This window comes from Triticum urartu, chromosome 4 (assembly GCF_003073215.2).
Source record: "Triticum urartu cultivar G1812 chromosome 4, Tu2.1, whole genome shotgun sequence".
Classification (NCBI taxonomy): Eukaryota; Viridiplantae; Streptophyta; class Magnoliopsida; order Poales; family Poaceae; genus Triticum; species Triticum urartu.
Window position 1 is genome coordinate 591,174,937 of NC_053025.1, and position 11,325 is coordinate 591,186,261.

Here is an 11,325-nt window from a genome sequence, read left to right on the forward strand (position 1 = left end):
CGTCTCGGGCGGCGTTGAGGTCGGGGGTGGGGCCGGCGTTGAATCTGGGGTCGGGGGCGGAGTGGGGAGAGCGTGCGGCGGCCGAGGGGCGGCGGCGGTGAGGCTGAGGGCGGCCTCGGGCGGCAGCGGTGAGGCTGAGGGCGGCCTCGGGCGGCGGCGGTGAGGAGACGGCGGCGAGGGCGAGGGACGATTTGGGGAAGAATTGGTGGACGGGGGGCGGGGTGGGGGGAAACCACTGTTTAAGTGAAACGTAACGGCAGCGCGTTTCCGGAAACGCGCTATAGCTAAGTTAGCTATAGCGCGTTTACTGAAACCCGCTACTGCTATTCCTTTCTCCTTTTTCCCTTTTTTCTTTTATTTTTCTTTACATTTTATTTTTTCCCTTTCTCCTTTTTCTATTTCTTTCATTTTCATTTACTTTTCTACTTGTTTTTCACTTTATTTTATTTTCGTTAGCAGCAGCGCTTTACACGTAAACGCGCTGCAGTTAAGGAGATTAGCAGTAGCGCTGGGCCATTATACGCGCTACTGCTAGGTTGGGCTAGCCATGTGCGCCCAGTTCAAACGTAGCAGCAACGCTTTTCACTAGTACGCGCTACTGCTAAAGTCATAGCAGTAGCGCGCTTTATTTACATGCGCTGCTACTAAGTAGAAGCAGCGCTTGATTTTGTACAGCGCTACTAGTAAAATTCTGTGTATAGGCTTTTCCCTAGTAGTGAACGGCCGTCGTGCTTCTTCAACCTTTGGTCTTCTTGCTCCAGCCGCCCAAAGCAGCGCTGGTCGTGCCGCCTGCTCCTGCCTCCCGTGGCCGGCTGTGCTTCCGCGGAGGCCTCACCGCCCCCTACTACTCCCACCGCTGGCCAGGCCATCCCTCCACTCACCCAAACCCCATGTTATTCTGCGGCGACGGTAGCCTCACACCGCAGCCGAACCAGTGCACCCTTGTACTCCTCTCCGCGTGGGTATCCACTGCCGCATTTTCCCCAGCTCCGCATCATCCCCTTCCTAGGCCTCACCGTCGTCCACCGCCAAGGTGCTCTCAGCGCGACGTGGTCACTGTGGTCAACGACCGACTTCCAACGGAAGAGTACTGTACATGGAGAGGTTGACAGCTGGGTCCACGGCAGCCGCATGGAAGTGCCTCCTTATTACGCGCAAAATAATTATTCCTCCACCTGACAGCGGGGACCCACCAGACGGGCCACCGTATTTCATGAAAAAAAACGTTTCCCCCCTGACTGCTGGGACCCACTAGCTACATCTTCACACGCAAGGAAGTGCGTCCGGGCAAAAAAAAATTGATTCGCCCCCCTGACTGCTGTGACCCACCAGCTACATCTTCGCACGCAAGGAAGTGCCTGACAATCGAGACCCACCCGGTCGAAGCATATGTAGCGTTGTCATTCTAGTCACGAACGTGTACGTACATATTGGTCCATGTAGAGGCGCGCACGTAGCATGTACACGTACGTCCAGCGGCCAGTGTGCAAGAAAGAAAATACGGCCACGTACGTACATACGGGCGGGGTCTTGAATGCCTACTCGCGCATACGTACGGCCAGGGCTCGTGGGCCTGGGTTAGCGCCGCGGCGGCGTGGGCAGGAGCCGACGAGGAACCGGCGTGGCCGGAGATGCCGGCGGGAAAGGTGGCGGTGGAAACGGCCTTTGTGCCGTCATCGGAGGGGGAGCGCAGCCATGGTGGACATGTCGACGTGATGGACCTCGACCGGGAGGTCGTGGTCGTTGGGGACGGTGTCCCGCCACGGACCGACGTGGTCGAGTGGGCGGGAGCCGGCGGAGGCGCCGTCTTGGGGGAGGCATCGCGGACGGCGTCGGTGGGGATGGCCCGGGCGCCGGCGAGCGAGACGCCGCTAGTTGTGGAGCCGCGGGCCAGTCGGCCCACGGAACCGGCGTCGGAACACACCCTGGTGCTTAAGCCCGGGGGCCGCCGGGCTGCCGGGTCGCAGTCGGCGCGGAGCGGGACTGGGGAGGTCTTCTTTGGGGCCCCGACCCAGGAGGAGGCGGCGATGAACGCCGTGACCCGGCGCCTGCGAGGGCGGGCGGACCGGATCCAGGCCTTTGCACAGGCGGAGGTCGAGGCAACGCAGGAGATGGAGTGTGACGTGCTTGTAAGTTCCTTTTGTGTTCTTCTTTTCCTTTTATTGCCTTTACTTCGTGGTGGCGCGTCAGCGCACCCACTGGGTGTAGCCCCCGAGATACGGGCCAACTGCGCAGCAGTTGTTTCGAATCTTATCTTGATGTCTTGTATTGATCACTTCTTTTTGCAGCAACTGGACGCCTACCGGGTTAGCGTCTTCAACCGGCTCCTTGAGACGCATCGTCGTTTCAAGGAGCGGCTTGCCGCCAAGGAGGAGGAGCCCCGCGCCACGGCAGGTACTTGTTTTGCACGCTCTTTTATACTGGGGGCGCGCTAGCGCACCCACTGGGTGTAGCCCCCGAGATTCGGGCCAACTGCATAGCAGTTGGGTCGAATCTTAAGTAGTACTTTGTTTTTGAGCTTCTTTTCTACAGCCAGGTGTTGTCCTAGAGGACGCGGCTGGTCCGGGCCGGCTTCCACTACGACCGGCTCGTTGCTGACGCTGGTCGGCTTGGAGCCGAGGTGGAGCGGGCGAGGGCGGAGGCGACGGGAGCCCACCGGGCGCTTGACGAAGCCAGCCGGCTGCAGGAGCGGCTGGAGGGCGACAAGGGCCGCCAAGGTCGTGGAGGCGCAGGAGGCCCTTGCCGAGGCGGACCAGCAACGCGGCCAGCTGGTCGATCACAAGGGGAACCTCCAGGCCGAGGTGGAGTGCCTGAAGGCGCTGGTGTCCGCGGTGGAGGAGACCCGGCAGGCGGAGGCCCGGCGCCGCGAGGAGGCCGGGAAGGCGGCCGAGGACAAGGACGCCGATCTGAAGGCAGCCCTTGCCAAGGTCGCCGAGCTGGAGAAGGCGCTCCAGGATCATGACCGCACCATCGCCTGAGAGCGGCGCGGTACGTTGCTCGAAGCGCAGCACCTGGAAGAGTCCTTCTCCAGTAAGTGCTTTCCTTCGGTTTTGTCGTTACCGGGTTGGGACTCCAACTTTTCTTCCTTAGTCGCTTTCTTTTGACTTGCTTTTCTCTTTACAGGGGCCTTTCCGGAGACCCGCTAGCTGGCGGAGGAGGCAATCCGCTTTCAGCGTGACCCAGAAGGAGTCGTCAGCTCCGGGACTGACCCGCAGGTGGCCTGGACCTTCCCAGAGATCATGGCCACCACTGAGGCCCGTCTGCGAGTCCTGGGTGAGAAGATGGGGCGGCTTTCTGAGGCCGGCGCGGCAATGACGAGGGCCCTCTGGCCGGGCGCCGTCGTGCCGAGCAGCTTCATGCGACTGGCGAGGTGGTTGGAGGCGGGCCTGGACCGTCTTCATTAGTGGCGGGTTTCTACCGCCCGAGCTGGTGCTAAGATGGCCCTTAGGTTCGCGCTGTCCTGGTACCCGGACCTGGAGCTGGACACGTTGATGGGCCAGCGGGCTGGCTTGGAGAGCCAGCTGCAGGCGGAGGCCAGACGGATCACCGCCCGGGCCAGCTACATCGCAAGGTTCGCCTTCCACGATGACTTTCGGCCGGAGCGGGCGGAGAATGGCAGAGTCGTGCCCGCTGAGGACTACGGCCTTCTTCTGGGTGACCTGGAGGGCAGCTCTGAGGAGACGGGAATCTATCATGACGCGGACGCCGGAGAGGACGATGCCGGCACCTCGGCGGATCTGGAGGCTGCGCGATCCGGCGGCGGAGATGCCTGATTTTACTTTGTAATAATTTCTGTTAGGTAGCAGGTCCACCCACCCACTGGGGGTTGACTTGGGTGTAATGAACTCTTGCCTTGGGCCTGTTTATTAATTTACGATGTATGAGCCTTGTGAATGTTTGTGCCTTTGCTTTTTCGTTTTTTTGAGTCGTTTTCCTACATTCTTTCCTCTTGGGCTTCTCCCACACGAATCTGACGGCCGAGGCTTCGGCCCGTGACAAAGGGTTCGGCGTTTTGAGGGGAGCATGTAGTACTTAGGCTTTCATAACATTGAGCGTGAGTGAAAACACCCACTGGGCCGGCTGGCGGCAACCCGGCGAAGCCGGGTTGGCATGCGGTCATTCGCTTGGCGGCTTGGAGTGGCGGGGGCCGGGTCGAGCGGCCCGGCAGCATGCGAGAAAACTCATGGATGCCAGCGCTCTTTCTCTTTGTCTTTGAAGCTTTTTTCTCGCGACTTCTCCTCCTTTGGGTCCCCCCCCCCCGCGCGAGTCTGACGGCCGAGGCTCCGGTCCATGACAAGGGGTTCGGCCTTTGGGAGGAACAGCGATATTTAGCCTTTCGGAATGTTGAGCGTAAGCGAAACACCCACTAGGCCGGCTGGCGGCAATCCGGTGGGGCCGGGTTGGCGAGCAGCCGGTTGTGCGGCGACTTTTAAAGTGGTGGGGCCGGGTTGGACGACCCAGCGGTTCTTGACTTAGTGCTCAAGGCGCGCCGGTGCTCTGGTCTCATGTGCTTGCTAGCCAACAGCCGAAGCCGGTTCTGCGGCTTAGGGCGAAGTGAGAAGCCACGGCGGTCCAACACGTCAGGAGTTGCTAAGGGAATCGGCCGCTGGCCAAGCCGGCCAGCCCCCGAGCCCCCCCCCCCCCCGGTCGAGCGAGCCGATCCGGTGGCCGCGTTGGCTTACAAGGAAAGTAATGCGCAAAATGTAGGGGACATAATAGCTTGGTCGCGAAAAAGGGCTGCCCCAAGCGTTGTTCGGGGGTCCCATAGTTCCCAGATGGTTACAAAAGGCAGTGATACATACGTGCATACGGCTAACTGTAAAACAGGCGGAGGAGCTCCGCATTCCATGGGCGGGTTGTTTCTTCGCCGGTGGTGTCCCTATTGCGCTTGTTTGACCTGTGGGCGTCGATGAGGTAGTATGCGTTGCGATCGCACAAGGCCTTGCCTACGATGAAGGGACCCTCCCATGGGGAGGACATCTTGTGCTGGCTGGCCTGCTGCTGGACGAGGCAGAGAATGAGGTCTCCCTCCCGAAAGGCGAGGGGCTTGATTTTCTTGTTGTGGTAGTGCATCAGGCCTTGCTGGTAGATGGCCGAGCGACTGAGCGCTAGTAGGCATTCTGCTTCGAGCAGGTCAACACCATCCTCGCGAGCTTCTTTAGCTTCGGCTTCCATGCACATCGTGACGCACGGCGAGTCGAACTCGACGTCGGTCGGAATGACTGCTTCTGCTCCGTAGACGAGGAAGAACGAGATGAACCCAGTCGACCGGTTTGGCATGGTGCGGAGACTCCAGAGGAAGGCCGGCAACTCGTCGAGCTAGCTGGCGGGGGAACGGACGAGTGGCTCGACGAGCCACGGCTTGATGCCAGATAGGATGAGGCCGTTGGCCCGCTCGACCTGGCCGTTGGACTGCGGATGTGCAACGGAAGCCAGGTCGAGACGGATGCCAGAGACGGACAAGTACTGCGCGAGCGCGCCCTTGGCGAAGTTGGTGCCGTTGTCCGTGATGATGCTGTTCGGACACCATGGCGAAGATTACCACTATTTCGGGCTCTGGGTCGGCGGCCCCTGGGACGGGTTCAGCGCCAGCCCCCGGGCCAGGTTGAGGCGCGGTCAGGTTGGATGGAGCAGTCCCCGTGCTGGGTTGAGGCGCGACCGGGTTGGATGGAGCAGTCCCCGGGCCGCGTTGAGGCACGGCCGAGTCGGTTGGAGCACTCCCCGGGCCAAGTTGAGGCGTGGCCGGGTCGGTTGGGGCAGTTCCCGGGCCGGGTTGAGGCGCGGCCTGGTCGGTCGGCACATGGATGGACTCGGAGTCCGGAGACGGCTTGACGGACGGCTTGTGCAGATGCTCGAGGGAGACGTCGGATTGGATGGACTGCCGAGACGAGGCGATCTTGGCAAGCATGTCAACCTCCTCGTTCTCCACGCGCGGGACGTGGAGGAACACACAGCCCTCGAAGAACCCGGACAGCTTCTGGATGAGGAAGCGGTAGCTCGCCATGTTAGAGTCGTGCGCGTCGCACTCGCCTCAGCACTACTGCACCACCAGATTTGAGTCGCCGAAGCACAGGATGCGTTGGATGCCGAGTTCCTTGGCAAGCCGGAGGCCATGCACAAGGGCTTCGTACTCGGTGACGTTGTTGGAGGCGGCGAAGTGGATCTGTAGTGCGTACTTGAGCCGGTCGCCCTTGGGGGAGGACAGCACTATGCCGACTCCCAGGTCGAGCCGCATCTTTGAGCCATTGAAGTGTATGCGCCAGTGCGTCGAGTCCGGAGCTGGTGCTAGGTACTGGGTCTCGATCCAGTCGACGAGGAAGTTGGCCAAAGCTTGGGACTTGATTGCGGTGTGGGGCTCGTAGAGGATGGTATGGCCAGCTAGCTCGAACGCCCACTTGGCGACCCGGCCAGAGGCATCCCGGCACCTGATGATGTCACCGAGAGGGCCCGTGCTGACCACGGTGATGACATGCTCTTGGAAGTACTGCTTCAGTTTCTTTGCGGTGAATTACACGCCGTAACACATCTTCTGGTAGTGTGGGTAGTTCTGCTTTGAGGTGGAGAGCACCTCGCTCAGGTAGTAGACGGGACCCTGGACGGCTTGGACCCTATCCCTCTCTGGTCGCTCGACCACCATCATCGTGCTGACCGACCGCGAGGTCGCGGCGATATAGAGCAACAGCGGCTCCTTCTCGGCCGGTGCGGCCAGGACTGGTTAGGTCGAGAGCATGCGCTTGAGGTCCCGGAAGGCTTCGTCCACCTGGTCTTTCCATTCAAATGGCGTCGTCTTCTTCATTGGCTGATATAGGTGCAAGGCCGTCTCGCCCAGCCGACTAAGAAACCGGCTGACCGAGGCCAAGCAGCCGGTGAACTTCTGGACATCGTGCAGCCGGGCCGGCTTGTGCATGCGCTGATGGCCTTGATTTTCTCCGGGTCCGCCTCAATGCCGCGCTCTGAGATGAGGAAACTGAGTAGCTTTCTGGCCGGGACGCTGAAAACGCATTTCTTCGGGTTGAGCTTGACCTTGTACTCACGCAGGTTGGTGAAGGTCTCCTTCAGATCGTCGAGGAGCGTGAGGTGCTGCTTGGTCTTCACCATGATATCGTCCACGTAGACGTGGATATTGCGGCCGAGTTGCGACAGCAGGAACTTCTGCATGCAGCGCTGGAAAGTGGCATCGGCGTTCTTCAAGCCGAACAACAAGGTGATGTAGCAATACGCCCCAAAGGGCATGATGAAGGACGTCTTCAGGGTGTCAGCCGGGTCCAGCTTGATCTGATGATAGCCGGAGTAAGTATCCAGGAAACACAGGAGCTCGCACCCGGTGGTGGAGTCGATGACTTGGTCGATCCGCGGGAGGGCGAACGGGTCTTTGGGGAGGCCTCATTCAGGCTGGTGTAGTCGATACACATGCGCCACATGTTGTTCTTCTTCAAAACGAGGACCCAGTTGGCCAGCCACTCGGGGTGAAATACTTCCATGATGAAGCCGGCCGCCAAAAGCTTGGCAACCTCTTCACCAATGGTCCTTCTCTTCTCTTCGGAAAAACGACGTAGGGGTTGACAGACGGGCTTGGCGTCCTTGCGGACGTGAAGTTTGTGCTCGACGTACTTCCTTGGGATACCCGGCATGTCCTTTGGGGTCCATGCAAAGATATCCCAATTCTCACGGAGGAAGTCGACAAGCTCGCCTCCCTATTTGCTGTCGAGGCGGGTGCCTACGACAATGTACTTGCTGCAGTCGGGGTCTTCCGGGTTCAGCTTCACCTTCTTGGTCTCCTTGGTGGGCTTGAACGAGGCCTCGTCGGTCGGGTCCTTGGCCAGGATGGGTGCGGCCGACGTCTCTTGGGCCAGGGTGACGATCCGGTCGAGCTAGCCGCTCCTCGGCTACGACCAGCGACTCGGCCAGCTGGGCGCCGTCTCGGGCTCACTCCATGGACTTGCGGTAGTCGCCAGAGATGGTGATGAGGTCCTTCGGACCCGGCATCTTTATCTTCAGATAGGCGTAGTGGGGGACCACCATGAACATGGCGAGCGCGGGCCAGCCCAGCAGCGCATGATACGTGCTGGATAGGTCCACCACCTTGAACCAGATCGGCTCGCGTCGAAAGTGGCTGCTGTCGCCGAATAGGACGTCGAGCCGGATCCGGCCGATCGGGGAGCAGGAGAGGCCAGGAACGATGTCGTGGAAAACCGTCCGGGTCGGCTCCAAGTCCTTGGCCTCGAGGCCAAGCTTGGTCATGGTGTCGCGGTAGAGGATGTTGATGTTGCTGCCGCAGTCAATAAGCACCCGGGAGAACTTGCACGTGTGCCGAGGCGCAACAATCGTGGGGTTGAGGACGAGGGCGTAACCACCTGGGTTCGGCTTGACGGCCGGGTGGTCCTGCCGAGTCCAGGTGACCGGGCGCTCCAACCAATGCATGTACTCCGTCTTGGCTGGGATGACGGTGTTCACCTCCTGCCGAAGGAGGCGCTCACTATGCTTGTCATCACCGAGGCTGGTGAAGACGACTTACGTTGCGTTTTAGGCCGGGTAGGCATCATCGCGCATCGCACCGCCGGCCGGGGGCCATGGTGGAGGCGGAGGCGGCTACCCCGCTCCCGGAGCCGGGGCCGGAGGAGGCGGGACGTCGCCCCTCATGATGCACTTGGTGATGGCGCACTGCCAAAGCGTTTGCGTGGATGGCCTTGTGCCGCTGTGGTGCTTGCAGGGAGCATCAAGCATCTTCTCGAAAATCATGGCGGGTTGCCATGTTGTCTTGCCAGTCTGTCGCCGCTTGGCGGCCGGGTCGGTCACGGGTGCTTGCTCGGCGGCCGCGACGAGCCGGTTGTCGTAGCGCTGAGCCGGCAGATCGGCCTTGCGCTTGTTGTTCTGCTGGTTGTGCTGCTGCCGGCTTCCTTCGCCGGCCGGCTTCGGAGGGGGGGAACGGCTTTGCTTTGCTGGCCTCATCCAGCGCCACCTGGATCTTCATGGTGGAGTCGGTGGTGGCGTACTTGTCCGCCGTCACCTTGAGCGCGACCATGGTGGCCGGCTCGGAGCGCAAGAGCTTGTGCTTGAGGAGGGTGTCGTCTCGTCACCCATTGACGAAGTACTGGATTGCTTGGACTTCGTGGACACCCTCGCAGTTGTTCTGGAGCTCGGTCCAGCATGCGAGGTACTCGCGGCCGGTCTCCGCCGGTCCCTGCATGCACATGGCGAGCTGACTGGGGCGGCTGGGTCGCTTGTACGTGCCGGTGAAGTTGCGCACGAAGGCTTGCTCGAAGTCGACCCACGCGTTGATGCTGCCCTCCGGCAGGCTGTTCAACCAGGTGCGGGCCGACCCTTGGAGCATGAGGGGCGCGTAGAGCACGGCGAGGCGGCGGTTGCCGCCGACGATGCCGATGGCGGCGGTGTAGTCGGTGAGCCAGTCCTCCGGCTTCACGGTGCCATTGTACTTGGGGGTGTCGTGGGGGAGCGTGAACCCTTTGGTAAAGGGCTCACCTTGGATGCGCGGTCCGAAGCATGCCGGCCCAACGGGGCCGATTTCCTCCAGCTCTTGGGAGAGGGCAAGTCGATCGAGGCGACGACGGGCGTCGGTGTCCTCGATGGCGCGCGGGCCCAACCGGTCAGTCACCACGCCACGAGGTGCCGGGTCTCCTCCCGTCGGACGTCGGCCGGGTTGGAGCAGGGGTCGAGCCGGCGTCGGTCCTTCGAGGTCGGCTCGTCACCCAAACTGTCGGCGGTCGTCAGGGCGGGGTTGCGCCGGGTCCGAGTGCGGCCGGAGTGCGCTTCGCCAGGCGGGGAGGACGCGGTGTGCTGGAAATCGCCGGGTCCAGCGACACGGGCGGAGCCGGATTCGGCCGGCTTGGCGAGTTGGTTGAGGAGGTCCTGCTGTGCGTTAGCTGCAGCGAGGTCATTCACCCACTTGAGGCAGTCCTGCAGCTCTTCGCCCGCGAGCTGGTCCAGGCCAACCGCAGCCGCCTGGGCAGCGCGCATGTTCTTGACGGGGGTCTCGTAGACGGTAGGGAAGGCGCCGAAGGCGCGCCCGATCCCGCCGCCCCGGGCCTGCACGTCGGTGACCTAGCTTGGCTCAGGCGCATCCGGCGTGAAGCCGTAGGCTGCGTTGCGCTCCAGCTGAGCGGAGTCGAGGCGGCGCTGCATGGCAGCGAGCATCTCGGTGAGGTCCAGAAGACAATGGCGATCCTCGTCGAGGCGGGTCTGGGCCTCGGCGACGTCGGAGGAGTCGATATCGGTGCCGATGGGGACGCGCAGTCTCTGCATCATGGCCCGGAGGGGGTGACGCGGGCTGGCCCGACCCGTTGCGGTCCTAGCTTCGGCGGCCTTCCTCGCCGCGCTGGACGAAGAAGCAGCGCCGGTGTCGGTGACGGAAACCTCTACGCAGATGTCCATTGCCCCGGCGGGAATGCCGCCGCCGAGGGAAAGGGGGGAGTCAGAGAAGTCGAGCACCTCCTTGGGGGACTCATCGACCGCAGGCGCGTCGGAGATGCGCAGCGTGGCAAAGGAGACGACGAGCGCATCGATGACATCGTCCGCTAGCGTGACGGGCTGGTCAGAGTCGGAGTAGAGCCCAGTCCGAAGCATGCTTCCGGCCAGGACCTCGAGCTGCCCCGTGGTGGGCGCCAACTGTCGTGGTGGGCGCACGGCAGATGCCATGGGATGGCTAAAGAGAGGAGGAGGCTCAAGGGCACTGGTGGGCTCCAGAGGCGAGGTCGGCATGAGAGAGCGCGGGACGCAAGACATACACAGGTTCGGGGCTCTCCGGGGAGATAAGACCCCTAGTCCTGCCGAGTGTGGTTTATGTGTTACAGTACAGAGTTGCTCCTTGAGCTGTATCGGGGAGGAAGAAAGGCAGGCCAAGGCTTGGGCTGCTCTCTCCATGTATGTGGGTGTTCTACTACTGCGTTCTTCCACTCTCGTGCATGGAGGCCTCCTGGGGGTTTTATAGGTCACCCCCAGGGGTACAATGGTAATGTTATAGGACCGCGGGGCCAGGATGTCAGTGTCTGGGGACCCGATGCTAGGACCCGCTGGGTACCAGGTCTCGCCGGGTTCCCCGGGCACGGGGCCCGCCCTGTACGGTGGCACTGTTGGCCGTCTTGTCGATCGTCAGGGCATGGCCGAGTCGAGTCGGCTACAGTGGCGCTCCGTCAGGTCGCCGCTTGCTGGCGTCATGGGTGACGACGGGTGCACTGTTGCCATGCCGAGCTTGGTCAGCGGGTAGGTGGGGGCACTGTTGCCTCGTCTGGCTGACCAAAGGCATGGGCAGGACACTGTGGCTTCGGTCATCAGTTTGTGGCGACTCATCCCATCGTACGGCTGGGATGG